Consider the following 7,157-nt stretch of genomic DNA (forward strand, 5'->3'; position numbering starts at 1 on the left):
GGGAACCTTATCAAACGCCTTCCTAAAATCCATATATACCACATCTACCGCTTTCCCCTCATCAACCTCCTTTGTCACCTTTTCAAAGAATTCAATAAGGTTTGTGAGGCACGACCTGCCCTTCACAAAACTATGCTGACTATCCTTGATCACATTATTCCTTTTCAGATGTTCATAAATCCTATCCCTTACAATTCTCTCTTAGACTTTGCCCACAACAGAAGTGAGACTCACCGGTCTATAGTTACTAGGGTTATCCCTACTCCTCTTCTTGAACAAGGGAACCACATTTGCTAGCCTCCAATCTTCTGGCACTACTCCTGTAGACAACGAGGACATAAAAATCAAGGCCAATGGCTCTGCAATCTCCTCCCTTGCTTCCCAGAGAATCCTAGGATAAATGCCAACAGGCCCAGGGGACTTATCTATTTTCACCCTTTCCAGAATTTCCAACACCTCTTCTCTACATACCTCAAAGCCATCCATTCTACATTGTGACTCAGTATTCACATTGACAACAATGTCCTGTTCCTGATTGAATACTGACAAAAAGTATTCATTCGGTGTCTCCCCAATCCTTCACGGCCCCTAAAGCTATTGATATTTGGGGCCCAGGTGGGAAAATAAAATGCTGTTCAAAATGGTATGTTAAGAATCAAATGGTGCAGAGTAGAAAAGGCAATGCAGTTAGATTCAGACAAATAGAAATGAAGTGCTATTGAGTAAAAGCAAAGCAGATGTCGGAAATCTGAAACAAACACAGAAGGTGGTGAAACTCAACAGCTCTGACAGCATCTATGGAGAGAGAAACAAATTTTCGTCCAAAATAACTCTCCTTCAGAACTATTAAAATGGACTTGGTTGACTCAAGAGTCAAAGGAAGTATTCTTAGCAACATAGTGATGTTTTTCATCATTGCAACATTAAACTTCCCCTTTGTTTTTTTTTGGCACAAAGTATTTGTGTGGAATCATTTTTGTTACCTATGTTCAGTAACAAATACTTAGAGTCATAAAGTTATAGAGATGTACAGCAGAGAAACAGACCCTTCAGTCCAACCTGTCCATGCCGACCAGATATCCCAGCCCAATCTAGACCCACCTGCCAGCACCCAGCCAATATCCCTCCAAACCCTTCCTATTCATCCAAATGCCTCTTAAATGTTGCAATTGTACCAGACTCCACCACATCCTCTGGCAGCTCATTCCATACACATACAAAAAGTTGTCCCTTAGGTCTCTTTTATATCTTTCCGCTCTCACCCTAAATTTATGCCCTCTGGTTCTGGACTCCCCAGCCGCAGGGAAAAGACTTTGCCTATTTATCCCATCCATGCCTCTCATAATTTTGTAAACCTCTATAAGGTCACCCCTCAGCCTCCGAAAGTCCAGGGAAAACAGCCCCAGCCTGTTCAGCCTCTCCCTGTAGCTCAAATCCTCCAACCCTGGCAACATCCTTGTAAAGCTTTTCTGAACCCTTTCAAGTTTCACAACATCTTTCTGCTATGTAGAATCTACTGTTCTAAAATCTGATCGTTTCAAACATAAACATTTTCCCAACTTAGAAAGCTCTCGTTTTGCATCGAGACTAAAAGTGTTGTGAACGAATCCAAGTGTATCATATTAAAACTCTTAATAAATTTATCTAACTCTACTGAATAGTGCACTATTTTTCTTTTTAAAGATTCCATCTTTATTTAAGTAATATGAACACATTTTACTATTTCTTTAATGAATGGAGACATGAAACAATAAATACTCAAGCTGTAGCACAATGAATTTGAGTACTGCTACTGTTTCAGGTAAATTGTGACATTTTCAGCGACAAAGAGTTGGTTATCTTGTATCTGCTAACATTAAACAGATTAATCTCCATCATAAACTGCACTAAACCCATCACAAAGTAGCTAACGGTGCTCAATAATACCAACAGAGGCCATGTATATCTGAATACCTACTGTCTGATGCTCAATGCATGTGTGAGCAGAACCATTCAGCTTTTGGTTTCATTGTAGCCTTGTCTCAGAATTGAATGAAAGAGCTAAACATCAGGGAAAAAAAAGTATCATCCTGAGCATCAAGGCAGTAAGTGGCAAGTGTGACAAAGCAGTTCTTAGAAAAATTGTAGTCAATAGCGGTTACTGACAAAATGATTCAAGTTAAATCATTTTCAACCCAGGTGGTGATTATTGATGTTGATGGTTAGCAAATCCAAACCAAGGATTTGGTTGCATTTCATATAGGGCAGCTTGCTATGCCCAGCTGTCTTCAGCAAGTATATTGATCATCTTCCCTCATCTCAAGCGGAATATGACAACTGCAGTGCTGAGCTCTGATGAACAAGTGACAATTTAGCACTGTGTCAACTAAATACCAGGCAATGGTCAGTACCAACAGATGCAACTTTTACCATGTTTTTCTGACCTTCAACAGCACCATGACAAGCAAGATTCACACCATTGGCAGATTAAGGTTAGCAGTGACCAGAGCCCTGATTAGACTAACCACATTAACACAGGGACTAAAATAGAAATGTGCTCTACTCAACACCTGACACCTCAATTCTGGATTAGTGGTGCTGGAAGAGCACAGCAATTCAGGCAGCATCCGAGGACAGGCAAAATCGACGTTTCGGGCAAAAGCCCTTCATCAGGAATAAAGGCAGAGAGCCTGAAGCATGGAGAGATAAGCTAGAGGAGGGTGGGGGTGGGGAGAGAGTAGCATAGAGTACAATAGGTAGGTGGGGAAGGAGATGAAGGTGATAGGTCAGGGAGGAGAGGGTGGAGTGGATAGGTGGAAAAGGAGCTGGGCAGGTCGGACAAGTCCGGACAGGTCGAGTTACTGGAGGTTAGAAACTAGGATGAGGTGGGGGAAGGGGAAATGAGGAAACTGTTGAAACCTGTTGGAACCTGACTCCTCAAGGCTACTCCACCATACACAAGTTTCACATCTTTGGTTAATAATCAACACTGGTTGCTGGAAAAGCGCAGCAGGTCAGGCAGCATCCAGGGAACAGGAGAATCAACGTTTCGGGCATAAGCCCTTCTTCAGGAATGAGGAAAGTGTGTCCTAATAATCAACATTGTCTTAGATAGGTTTCCAATAGGTGTATCACTCAAGTTGAAGGACCAGGACAATTTAAAAGATTGGCATCCAGCTCCTTGCTTTGCAGCTGGTCTTCGTGTGGAACACTATTGCACTGTGACAGCAAAACATATTTTCACAAATCACCATGTTTGCTTCACCGCCTCCCAATCTCTAATACAAAGAACAACGTCAGCAAAGAATCCCCATTAATTCTAACATTGCCAGCAGATCACAAACCAGTTTAAAGGTACAAACAGTTCCCAAATAGTTTCATCCTTGCTGAATCATGGTCCGAAAATTTACAACCCAATCACATTTTGGGAGCATCATCATCGCAAGGTATACAAAAGATTGAGTAAGAAACCGCCAGTCACCGGGCGATATATCTCTATGACTAAATGCAATCAAGGTTGAGAAGTATCGGCCTACGTCCCAAGGATAAGTTTTAAGCAAGTTATTTTAAGACTTCATTGTGTTGCCACATGATGTATCAATGACATATATAGACAATTGCAACAATTGCCCTCCCATTTGTACACTATTATAGTTTCATTTATTTTCAATTCTGTACAACAAATTACAGGTACAAGACTCAGGTCGGAATCGCCAGCCATGCACTCAACAAAGAACCAGAAGCAACGACATGCAATACCGAGGTGACCATTTAATGTTGGTTAAACCCAAATCCTTGGACTATGCAGAGAATATCCCTTCGTTCTGCTAACTACAACGTAACGATTCATTAATTCTGAGAACGTGCTGCATTTCAACAGACTGTAAAAAAAAATCAAAAACACCACGAACACAGCAAAATGTCTCAGCGTACGAGCGTATGTCTTAAATGACAACATTAGGACAACATCCAGAAACCAGCAAAAGCCGATCAACACTTGCGAAGTGACACAGTCAGAGCAGCCCCAAAGTGGATAGATGTGTTCACGCACCCACCATTCGAAAAATAACAATCCAAAAAACCAAGGGACAATTCTGTACCTTTCCGTAGCCGACTCTCTCCACCCTCTCAAACAATCAACAAGGCAGACAGTCCTGTTATAACCTGCTGCTTTTGGGCGAGAAACTTTATACTCCCCTTGACCGGCGCACCGAAGCACGTGGTAGTTCCTGCTGCTCGGTGGGAGATCACGGAATTTAAGAATTGGCTTGAAGCAATCCAACATATGAGAGAGGGTTCAAGTGAAGGAGATTACATCAGTCTGCACCCAGCAGCTAAAGGCGGCCTCTCTTGTTTGGGTGGGGGCGGAGAGAGCAAGCACGCGCCCAACTTGCCACAGCAATGAAACAAAACGTCGTCTACAGGGTTACAATGCACATACATTACTGAATATGGGAGAGTGAAAATGGCAAATGGAAAAAAAATACACTGAGGAAATTTAAAAGAAATGCAGCAGAGAGAGAGAGAGGGAGGGAGAGAGAAGCCGCTCCGGCCTGGCTCGCACACAATGCCCGGCCGCCCTGCCCTGCCCGGCTGCCCGGCCGCCCTGCCCTGCCCGGCCGCCCTGCCCTGCCGCAGGCACGGCGTTCGAGGTTAGAACGCTGAGACACGACACCATCAGCAACACAACGTTCCATCTGCCAGGAGCCCCATCATGGGCAGCGCTCCCTCAATCACAGCTCACCTTTCAAAAACAAAACCCAGCGAATCCCCAGCCTGCCGCCCGCCGGCAACACAGTCAACTCCAAACAAAAAATAAACGCATCTCCTCCTATCCCGTGGGCCGTCTCCTTCACTCCGCGTTGCTAGAAAGCAGTCTAAGGTGTCATGGCAAAAACGGAAAGTGCTGGAAAAGCTCCAACAGCATCGGTGGAGAGAGATCAGAGGTAACGCTTCGGATCGAGTCACCCTTCCTCGAAGGGTTCATTTTTTTCCCCCCCCTCATTTGAATTGCAGAACGACACAATATGACTTCGTGTAACCAGATTTTGCTGGCAATATCCGAATGGTCCGCCTTCAGTGTGTACACTCCGAGCACTGTTATCGTTATAGATAGTTTAAATGACGATTGCTATCCAAATGCTATTTTCAACAATTTTGAGCAAGCTTTTTTTTTCTATGAGAAAGGTCACAATGTTCTTTTAAACTCCAATTTATTTGGCTTAATGAATGTCAAACTAACCAAAACAAAGAGTGGGCGAAGAATACAAACTGTTTTTATTCCACTATTACCATAATGCCAGGGGCTGGTTCAATGGTGAGTGTAGGTCTTCCAGAGCAATGAGTTGACCTCAATTTAAGTGTTGCAGACTGGCACATTCCAAGGTCCAGGACTATGTGCTGAGGGGAGCATTAAAGCTTTGGACAGCTGCCACCAAGGTGCAGTGGGGAAAGACCACCATCTTAAGGTCGTTCTGTCAAAGTTAAATGGGGGTCCATTCAGTTATCAGGTGCCTCAAACGTATGTAAATATACAAGACAACCACACCCTATAGCGACAGAATTGTTCTCCATGGTTTCAGTTACCAGTGGATTACCGCACTCTGAATTTATTATAGGGAACCAGGGGGCTGCTGGGAAGGTAGATTTCCCATTGAAATGAATGGGTTTGCTCCTATCTGTGTTAGGTCCAGGAATATATCCCCCGCGGGTACGGGAGCACTACTGTAATGTAACAAATGCCTTTGGTTTATTTACTGCATAAAGTCAAATCCACTGTCTGTTTGTTTGTTCCTTCATATGTTACTGTACAGAGCTGAACTGTGTTACTGACTATGTACCAAATGATATTATGAATAAAGTATATTTTTGAAGTAAAAGAAGGAAACAGAGGCAGGAGCAGCATCAGTCATACCTAAAAGAAAGCTGCCAAGCTGGTGAAGCTGTAAAATAGGGGTAGAAAAATGCTGAACAGCGCCTTGGCACAGGTATGGAAACACAGTTAAGAAACGCTACCACTGATCTGATCAGATAAACGCTCTGCAGTACTGTAGTAATTTTGGTGGGCAACCAAACAAAGAGGCTTTTTCAAGAATACCCGCATTGTAAGTGGTCACACAGCCCTGCCCGTCAGTACAAAAGGTAGTTGCAAACATCATCAGCCAAGACGTACAATCCATAACCCATTTGCACCTCCTCATGATCCTAACCATCAGATAAACTGGTCTTCAGCCATTTCAATTCACTCCAAGTATCATGAAGAAATAGTTGTGTACAGGTGGATACAGCTAGGGCTATGGACCCTAAAAGCATCCAGAATGTATTGCTGAAAACATTTGCTCCAGAACTACCTGTGCTTTTTACTGAGCTGTTCCAGTGTAGTTACAGCACTGGCATCTACCCAAAAAGATGGGAAATTGTCCAGGTAGGTCCACTGTACAAAAGGCATAACAAATCCAACCCTGCCTCTCACTCAATCAGCCTGCTGTTAAATATCAATGAAGTGATGGATGTTGACATCATAACATGGGAACAGAAGGCGGCCATTCACTCAATAGAGGTTGCTCCATTATTTGATATGATCATGGCTGGTGATAAACTCTATCCTCATAACCCTTTACGCCACTGATAATCAGTAATCAATTGATCTCAAATATACTCAAAGACCACAGCCCTCTTGGTATGGAATTCCAAAGACTCAAAGCCATTTGTCTAAAAACTATATATCTCCATTTCAGTCCTAAATAGCAGCCCTCTTACTGAGATAAAATTCTGCCTCCTGGTTTCAGATTCCCAAAAAAGAAGCATCTTGCTAGTCTATCCTTTTAAATATTTTGTAAATTTCAATGAAATCACCTCCCATTCTTCAAAATGTGCCACAAGGATCAGTACTAGGTCCTCTACCTTTTGTCATTTACATAAATGATTTGGATGCGAGCATAAGAAGTACAGTTAGTAAGTTTGCAGATGACACCAAAATTGGAGGTGTAGTGGACAGCAAAGAAGGTTACCTCAGATTACAATAGGAGCTTGACCCGATGGGCCAATGGGCTGAGAAGTGGCAGATGGAGTTTAATTCAGATAAATGCGAGGTGCTGCATTTTGGGAAAGCAAATCTTAGCAGGACTTATACACTTAATGGTAAGGTACTAGGGAGTGTTGCTGAACAAAGAGACCTT

At 43.0% G+C, this 7,157-nt stretch overlaps 1 protein-coding gene across 1 annotated transcript in view; it reads right to left on the reverse strand.

Moving 5' to 3' along the window:
* Positions 1 to 4,564, reverse strand: part of si:dkeyp-120h9.1 (Y+L amino acid transporter 2-like) — a 140,494-nt gene extending 135,930 nt beyond the window's left edge. Inside the window, exon 1 of the mRNA XM_043719096.1 lies at positions 4,080 to 4,564. The gene's annotated coding sequence lies outside the window, so the exon portion shown is untranslated. The remainder of the gene's footprint in view (positions 1 to 4,079) is intronic.
* Positions 4,565 to 7,157: the final 2,593 nt, after the last annotated feature.

This window comes from Chiloscyllium plagiosum, chromosome 29, assembly GCF_004010195.1.
Source record: "Chiloscyllium plagiosum isolate BGI_BamShark_2017 chromosome 29, ASM401019v2, whole genome shotgun sequence".
NCBI lineage: Eukaryota > Metazoa > Chordata > Chondrichthyes > Orectolobiformes > Hemiscylliidae > Chiloscyllium > Chiloscyllium plagiosum.